The sequence below is a fragment of the Mustela erminea genome, chromosome 12, assembly GCF_009829155.1.
Source record: "Mustela erminea isolate mMusErm1 chromosome 12, mMusErm1.Pri, whole genome shotgun sequence".
NCBI classification, from domain to species: domain Eukaryota; kingdom Metazoa; phylum Chordata; class Mammalia; order Carnivora; family Mustelidae; genus Mustela; species Mustela erminea.
Genome location: NC_045625.1, coordinates 6363389 through 6372590, shown reverse-complemented (window position 1 = coordinate 6372590; position 9202 = coordinate 6363389). Strand labels below are relative to the sequence as shown.

Genomic DNA, 9202 nt, shown 5'->3' with positions numbered 1-9202 from the left:
CTTTAATGGAAAGCCGTGTCTCACCAGCAGGAGCGGGAACCACAGGGCAGCCTGTGTGAATCTGAAAGGGCAGGGCGGGAAAAAGAGATGGGGCTAGGATGCTTACTGCATTGCCCCGTGGTCCCGGAAAGACAGGTCCAAGTCCTAACCCTTGGCGACTGTGAATGTGGCCCTATCTGGGCAAGGGTCTTTGCAGATATAATTAACAATCTCAAGACGGAATCACCGTGGATTAACTGGATAGGCACTAAATCCGGCGACAGGTGTCCATCTCAGAAGAGGAGACACAGAGGGAAAACGAGAAACGCAGGGTGGAAATTGGAGGCAGAGACCGGAGTGGTGGGGTTATGAGCCAAGGAACACCAAGCGTTTCTGGCAGCCTCCGGAAACTAGGCGAGGAGCATAGAACAGGTTCACCCTCAGAACCTCCCGAAGGAGCCAACCTTGCCTACACCTCGTTTTCAGACCTCTAGCATCCAGAGCTGCAAGAGAATGGATTTCTGTTGTCGTAAGCCACCCAGTTGTGGGAATTGCGACACGACCCTAGGAACCCGGAGCAGGTGGGGTGCGGAAGGACTCAGGAAGAGAAAAAGCCCAGAAGCAGAATTCAGACCCATTTGGGAAGCAGTCAAAAGCAGAAATTGGAATGCAGAAAACAATCCCGGACAGGGAGGGCAGCCTAGAGACACTTCCTAAAAGTGTGACAGCTGACGAGAGCCAAAAACAAAGCATGAGAAGTTTACGAGGATGAGGAGCAGAAGAAAAGGCCAAAAGAGGAGATGACTGAGAAATAAAATGAATGGAAACTCACCTGTGCTTTAAAACAAAACAAAAAGTTTCAACTGTGCGGATTGGAAAGTTTCCCTGCATTCCGGGGGAAATAAATAGAGACTTCTATGGAGACATGTTCTGGAAAACAGTGTGTGACTTATGCAAATGTGGACAATTGTATATGCCTCCAGGAAGGAGAGAATAAACCCAGGCCAGTTAAGATTCTGTTATACTGGATGCTAAGTGATAAGGGAGCTGTGTTTATGAGGTTTGGGGGAAATACTGAAGCACTCATTACAGAGAGAGATATACTCCCATCAGCTGGGAGTCTAAGGAGGATAACCCTGTGGCTTACAAAGTCTGGGCATTCGCACTGAAACTAGTTAGAAAGCAGTGAGTCGGAAGAATTATTGTAAGTTATCGTTTCTGGACTGAATACGAATGTCAAAAATTATTGTTAAATGACAAATCATAGAATGGAAAAATAATGATCGAACCATCTGATCTGAAGCTTTAAGTCACATCCACATGGATCCAAAGCCAGAGGGGACCCTCAAGATACCCTAAATAAGAGGAGTTCGCCAGGCGCCCTTTCCAGTTGTGTTCAGATCCCCCGTCAGCTCTTTCAAGATAGAGGTAACTGTCTAGTGCAACGAGAACCGAAATGTCAGTAGGACCAAAGTCTGGAGAAGACTAAAGCAAAGATTCAAAGATTCGGAATGGTAAGACAAAATGCAGGAAACAAAAGGAAGCAGCCACCCCAGGGATGAAGGAATCAGGCTGAGACCAGCTTCCCCGTGGAAGCAAATCCCACTGCTGCCACCGGGTCAATGTTAATTACAAATGTAAATGCGGGACGTTTTCCTAGTAAAATACCAGAGACTCTCAGACTGGATAAAACAAAAACTAAGAAGGAAAGCCAACTCTACGGAGCTTACCAGAGATAAGCTACGAACCACGGGACACGGAAAGGTGAAAAATGAAAGATCTGAGGCAAGTTCAAGTCAAATGAGACAAATGGTAATATTTGGAGCAGAGAGAGAATCAGAGGTAAGAATCCGGACACGAGACAGAAGGTCATTTGTACTGATAAAGAGTACAAGGCAGAAGAAAGATCTGGTCCTCGCGATCTTTTACGTCCTATATGGCATTAGACCCAACCAGGAAAGCAATAACTCAGACACACACAAAGGACAAACAGCGGCAACAATAAAAAACCCTCCAGATGAGACTTAACACACTTCTGTCTTTGACAGCTTTAAATCGTATCCCCCCAACACATTTCTGCGGGATTGGAAGAATAGAATTAATAAGGTTGATTTAATAACTGAACTTTGTACCTTACAAATAAAAGATACTCATTTGTGTGCCAGAGCCCATCAAACATTTATGAAAATTGATCATATATTAGGCCATAAAGGAAACTTCAATAGAATCCCCAAAGCAGATATAGCGAAAGCCTCATTGTTTGACCGCCATGCAATTAAGCTAGAAATTATTAACACAAGTTTAAATTAAAAAGCCAATCATTTGAATATTAAACACGACTTTTGTAAATAACTCTAAACGCAACCTACAGGACCAACTACTTAAAAAAAATAGCACTGCAAATATCACATATCTAAACATGTGAGAAGGTGGTTAAAATGTTTTAAGGAGGAAAATTCATAGCTCCATGTTGTGAATTTTCTTAAATAAGAAAGGGTGGAAGGTGAGAAAAATAAAAAACAGAGTTTCATAAATTAGAGAAGAGGGAAAAAAAACACCAGAAATAAAAGATAAATAAAAAAAAAAATCTATGACATGTTCTTTTGGAAAGTCTAATAAATTAGGTGAACTTCTGGCAGATCCAAAGATAATAAGCAGAGAGAAATGAATGTACAATAGGAACAAAAATATTTTAAAAATCAAATTACATTAAGTGAAGCCTTATGATAATAAATTTGAAAATATGAATAAGCAGATAGTTTTACCGGAAAATATGTATAACCCAAAGCAATTCAACAAGTAGAGGAAAACCACAAAATCTATTACTACAGAGTAAATTGAAAAGGTAGGGAAAGAGCTACTTCCTAGAGAAGGGTGGGGTCCCAACACTTTTACTAACAACTATTCACATATTTCAGATATTCCATTCTGGGACGCAGGAAAGACGGAAACCTTCCCCAGCCATCTTAAGAATGTGGAATAACCCTAACACAAAGTGTTGGCAGACAACTACAGAACAGTCTTGCTTAGGAATATGATAGAAACTCCAAAGAAAACAGCAGCAAATAATCCCGGGTGACATCGTGGGGGGTCATAAGAAATCGAAATCCACTCAAAGGAGCTCAGGGAAAGGGGAGCTCGGGTATGAGGAGTCAGAGACTTTGGCAGAATTGAAGGGTCACACGTGCAGCCAGGCTCCAATGGAAACATGCATTGTCAGAGCCCGTGAATGCGCGACTTCACCTTCCCCTTTGTACCAACCCCTGGTGCTACTCGTCAAACGGCCAAGACCCAGTGACATTTGGGTGGACTTTCAGGGTCCCAGGGATGAAGTCAGTGATGAAAGGATGCTTGCTTAACGTGCTTGTGGTGACATCTACGAGGTTTCCCAGGCTCGGACTACACTTCCCAGTGGGCTCAGGCAGGGCCACGTGCTGAGGTCCTCTGTGTTGTTCCTAGGTAGAAGCACTTCCTTGCTCATACAAGACTCTCCAAGTCTCTTTCTCTTGCCGCAGCAAGGATGTAGGCATTTGATGCCGTGGGGATGCGATGCTGAGCCAGTCACAGCTGTAACTGAGACAGAGTGGCCTGGACCCACCTCGGACTTAATATGGACAAGAAATAAACCCTTCTCAAGCCGTGGGATCGTGACATTATTGGTTTCTGCAGCGGAATCTCACTTATCCTGACTGATTCAATGACAAAAAAGATCTGTCTCAAGCCACAGCTAGTGGTGAAGCACCAGGAACATTCTTAGTCATGTCCTAAATAAGACCAGGATGCTGAATGATGCCTCTGTAATTTTCCATGGCTCTGAAACTTTCAGACAATGCAATAAGGCAAGAAAACAAATTAAAGAACAGCAACTGAAAAGGAGACAAAATCATCCTTATTTGTAGAGCATGTAACTGACTACTTGAAAACCCAAGGGGAGCAGATAAAAACTATTAAATAGTAACGTATAATCCTACAAAAACACAAAAATCAACAGTGTTCTCCCCTCCCTCCTCTTTTTTTTGCCTTCTATTAGACCGACCCTGTTTTCTTTCTTCCCGTTTTTCCCTCTGTTGGTTTGAAAGTTACACATTCCATTTCTGACTGTTAGAGGTTATCTTTAAATTTCTAGCGTGTTTCACGGACTGAACATGATCTAATTGAGTACTCCCCACCCTCGTCCTAGACAGTGAAGGTCTCAGAGTGATTTAACTCCAGCCATACCTCCCAGTCAGCAGGTATGAATGTCCATATTTTGCTTTGATCTTGTTTTGAGCCTCCATTTGTCATTATTATTATTACCAATTTTAATGGCCATGTCTTACTTAGATTTTCCCCACATTTTCATATCTTTGCTCGTGGCTCATTACATACTTGATACAGGGCTTGGTTTCCGTCTTCCTTTCACCATCTTTCATTGGTTCTTTCAGCAAAGCTCTGTGAGTGGTCGTTTCTCAGTCTTTGAACTGTCTTTATATCGCTCTTAGTCCTGAAAGATAGTTTAGCTGAAAGACAGCTTAAGTTGGCGAATGTTTTCTTTCATCACTAATACCTGATAGGGAATTGGGCAAAGGTCCTGAATCAGTAAGAAAATAAGAAATACAGGGGTGCCTGGGTGGCTCAGTCGTTAGGTATCTGCCTTCAGGTCAGGTCATGATCTCAGGGTCCTGGGATCGAGCCCCACATTGGGCTCCCTGCTCAGCGGGAAGCCTGCTTCTCCCTCTCCCATTCCCCCTACTTGTGTTCCCTTTCTGTCAAAGAAATAAATAAAATCTTAAAAAAGAAAGAAAGAAAGGAAAGAAAGAATAAGAAATAGAAATGACCAACAAAAGCCTCTGAATACAGCTTCCCCTTCATTAGTAGCAAAAGAAGGTTTTAAAATAAGGGTTTTGTTCTGCTTTACCCTCTAAATTGGCTGAACATTTCAAAAAGATGGGAATGTCCTGTGTGGTGAGGGGAAAGAGAATTCTACACGACTTTTCGTACCTCAGTAGGAACGTGTAGTTGGTTAAATGGTAGCCTCCCAAAAGATATGACCGTGTCGCAATCCCCAGTACAGGGAATGTTATCTTACTTGGAAAAAGGATCTTTGCCAAGGTAATTAAACTAAGGATCTTGGGTTGAGGAGATCATGCGGGATTATGGGATAGTGTCCTTGTGAGAGACACACAGGGGAGGAGGCCAGAGGCAGAGGCTGGAGGGGAAGAGGCCCCACGTCAGGGGCACAGACCGCTGACACAAGCTGGAAGGGGCAGGAAGAACCCTCCTCTGGAGTCCTCAGCAGGAAGGTGGCCCTGCCTTAGACACTGGATTTTGAACTTCGAGGCTCCAGAACTATGACCGAATACACATCTGTGATTTTAAGCTTACCAAGGTTGTGGTCATTTGTTACCCTAGGAAACTCATACAAGAGTGTCACCAAAAGGTTTCCAGAGGGCAGTGGGGAGAATGTAGAACATGGGCCCTAAAACGTATATAATCTTGCTCCTAGAAATTACTCAGAATTAGGGACACCTGGGTGGCTCAGTTGGTTAAGCAACTGCCTTCAGCTCAGGTCATGATCCTGGAGTCCCAGGATTGAGTCCTGCATAGGGCTCCCTGCTCAGCAGGGAGTCTGCTTCTCCCTCTGACCTTCTCCCCTCTCATGCTCTCTCTCTCACTCTCTCAAATAAATAAATAAAATCTTTTAAAATTAAAAAAAAGAAAAAGAAAAAGAAATGACTCAGAATTTATAACTGCGGATTTGTCAAAGATTTCTTGGCAAGGATATCCGTGGGAGCCTCTTTTTCAAGGGAGGTTGGATCAACAACCACCATGTTCAATGTCAGAGGACTGGCTAAGTAATGAGGGACTGGTTGTGTAATGATGAAGACAAAAAATAGCACTACCCCCAGCTGATGGAATGCTCTCCACATGCTCGCGTGGGACGAGTGCATCTTGCCTCTTCTCTTGTGTGACCCTTAGCAGGCATCAGCAGGCTTGCCACACAGAGGAGGACCAAGGTCCGGTCAGAGGGTGTAGGCCACCTAACTGAGGTCACACGGCCAATGGGCCAAGATTCTGACCCCAGGCCCTGAGCAGTGCCTCCACCATTGGACGAGACCACTCCTGGCACAGCCATCAGACATGAGGAAGTCACACCCCACAAGGGCACAGGAGCGTGCTGGTGAAAAAAAAAAAAGCAGTTGAGCACAGCCGAGTTTTGCAAAAAATAAAAAGTGCTTTCAATGTGCAGAGAAAAAAGGCTAGAAGGATTTACTATGTGCGTTAACAGGGAAGTTACCTCCGGGGAGGGACTGGGTGATTTTTATTTCCTACAGCGAATATGGGTAGCTTTTGTCATCAGAACAAAATATTACAAAACAAGACCACACCACGCCCACCTCCGAATCTGTTCCAGGAGATGGGGAGCAGCACCCCAGCCACTGGGATCCCGGGCGCCTGACTTCCCCCTGCCCTCGGTCTTCTTCCCAGCGCTGCTGTCCGTACCTTTCCTGCACCCGCTCTTCTGTGGGCATCGATTTTTCCATCCTTCAGAGAAGCGCCTGAGGGAAAGGAAAGAGCATCTTTGGATCAATGAGCAGAGCCCGGCCGCTGGGGTCAGGGGGGGTCCGCGGGCCCCGCACTTGTCACTGCCCAGGACTTGACGGGGAGATTGGCTGGTGGAGAGGATGCGACGAGCCCGGCTGCCCAAGGTGGCCGTGTGTGTGTGTGTGTGTGTGTGTGTGTGTGTGTGTGTGTGGCGGAGGTGGGTGGGTGCGTGTGGCCCATGGCGTGGGGAGTGGTGTCGGGGGTGTGAGGGGCAGTACGTGTGTGTGGGGTGTGCAGTGGAGTGCAGGGTAAAGGTGTGCGGGTGTTGCTGCCACGTGCAAGGCATAGGCCGGTCCTGGCTTCGAGGAAGGGCAGTGGCCCAAGCCCTCTCCGTCTCCCATCGGTTCCCCCCCAGCTCTGTGAGGAGGACGCTGGCACCCACCCATTGCCCAGACAGAGAAACCGAGGGCTGTGCTATGAGAGGGATGGGGGAAAGGGGGAGGGGGAAAAGGGGAGAAGGGAATGGAAGGGAGAGGGAGAGAGAGTGTTTGCGGCCCCTCCCCTCATCTCCCTCCTTCCCTTAGCTGCTGACCCCAGGCCAGCAAGGAGCCCAATGAAGGCACTGGGCCCGTCCCTGGGCTGGGGACTGCTGGGGGCACAGACTGGAGACCACCAGGTCCTACCCTGGGAGCTCTCACGGAAAGGGATTCAGTGTGGGGCACTCCTGGGCCTGAGGCTGGCCTGCCTGGTCCCCCCCCCCCCACCCCATGCCTTCAGGGCTGCGGGAGCCTCCCCACTCCAGCACACCGACCTCCTCCTCCGCAGCCAAAGTCCTTTCTGCCGTGTCATTTCACCAAAACCTGCTCCCCTCACCCATGGAAACACACCTCCTCTGGGCAGTCCCCCCCAAACCCGGCTCTCCAGACCTTGCCTGGACCCCAGCTCCCCGTCCTGCTCCAGGGTGCCAACAATGGCAAAGGTCCGGAAGGCCTGGAGTCCCCTGTTGACGGACTATCTTCTTCCCGCCTAGACTGGGGACTCGGGGGGGCCGTCAGGTTGGAACAGTAGGTCCTCTTGGCTGGGTCTACAGTGCCCACCACCACCACCACCACCACCACCACCAACCCCGAAATGGGTTGGTGAGCCCCGAAATGAGTCCCGAAAATGGCTCAAAATATGTTTGTTACACGAGCGACTGAACCATGATAATTGCTAAGGAGAGAACCGTGCAGATGGTCTGTGAGGAGGTTCTGGGAGCCTCTGTGGTGTTTGCGCCCGTGTGCGTGTGCACTGAGGTGTGCTTCCACGGGGGTGGTGCGTGTCTGTGCCACACAGGCGTGTGCGTAGACCAGGGTGCCGGGGACATGCAGGCTTGCTTAGACGCTGGCGTGCGCCTGTGTGTGCTCACCTGTGCCAACCGTGCACGCCGCTTCCTGCTCAAGGTTGGAAAAGCCCACACAGCTTTCTCTTGCGTCACTCTCCCTCCCGGACCCACAGCCTGCCTTTCCACAGCCGGCTTGCTGCGTCCTCCAGTCCTTGTCCCCACCTCTTGGGCCCCTCTAGGGGCCCCCCACAAAAGACTCTCAGGGCAGCTAGGCTTCAGTTCTGCCGGCCCAGCCGGCTGCACTCGGGGCCCAGACACCTCCTAGAGCTTGAACCTGACTCAGGAGCACGTGGAGCGTGCAGTCTTGGCCCGATGCCTTCGCCTCTCTCGGTGTTCTCATCTGTAAAGTGGGCCCCGAGCTCACAGACACACAGAAAGGGCTTGGCCCAGCACCTGGAACACAGTGAGGGTGTCCCCAAGATGCGGCCCCCGGCACTGTGGTGGTGGCTGTCCTTGGGATGCAGCAAAGCGGGGTGACCCAGAGGACACAGGGTTCGGAGTCACTGGGAAGGCAAACCAAAGCAGGCCTCGGCCCTGCGGGCGTGACTACCAACCTCCCTCCTGGTCACGGGGCTCCCTGAACATGCTGCGGCTGAAAGAGTCAGGGGCGTGAAGAGCAGATGTTCTGTCCAAGTGCTTACTTATCCCAGAGCTGCTTCTTGGGTCTCTCCATGCTGGCTGAGTGTGAGGTATGCGTTTGAAATCAAACCCAAACTCCTCTCTGTGGCCCTGTGGCCGGGGCTCCCCTCCCTCCCTCCAGCCACGCCCACTACCTTTCTGTTCTCACACTGCCAGGCCTGTTCCTGCCCCCGGACCTTTGCATTTGCCATTCCCGCCACCTGGCAGTATTCTGTCCCCACATCAAACTGCTGACTCCCACTCGTCCTTCAGCTCAGGGGCACTTTCATCAGAAAGGCCCTTGCTAACTACGCTCTCTCAAGAACTCCCCGCCACTCACTGTCACACCACTTAGCAACAGCTAAAATTATCTGAACACTTCTGTTTACGGGGCTCTTTGGGTCTTAATCACCAGGTAGAGGGTACTCGATAATGTTCTGTGGGAAGGCGGCGGAGGAGGGGCAGTGGGCATGGATCTGGCTGCCTGGATTTCAGGCCTCACAGTCCCATTTATTTAGCACTTACTGTGTGCCAGGGCCCAGCCCTGATTCCAGCTAGCTGGGTGACCTCGGGCAGGTTGCCCAGCCTCTCTGACCCCCAGTTTCTCCATCTTTAGGGTGAAAGGCAGCCCAGCTCTCTGAGGGATTCTCACCTTCACTTTGATGGGATATCTGCGGCCTCCTGAGCCTGCCCTGC

The 9202-nt window shown here is 49.2% G+C and overlaps 1 long non-coding RNA gene across 1 annotated transcript; it reads right to left on the bottom strand.

The window, feature by feature from the left end:
- Nucleotides 1-1498: 1498 nt before the first annotated feature.
- LOC116571026 lies at nt 1499-8620 on the bottom strand. Its single transcript, XR_004277656.1, has 5 exons — nt 8443-8620; nt 7913-8281; nt 6463-6518; nt 5862-6136; nt 1499-4525 (listed from the first exon to the last, which is right to left on the bottom strand). It is a non-coding gene; the product is annotated as an uncharacterized LOC116571026 (long non-coding RNA).
- Nucleotides 8621-9202: the final 582 nt, after the last annotated feature.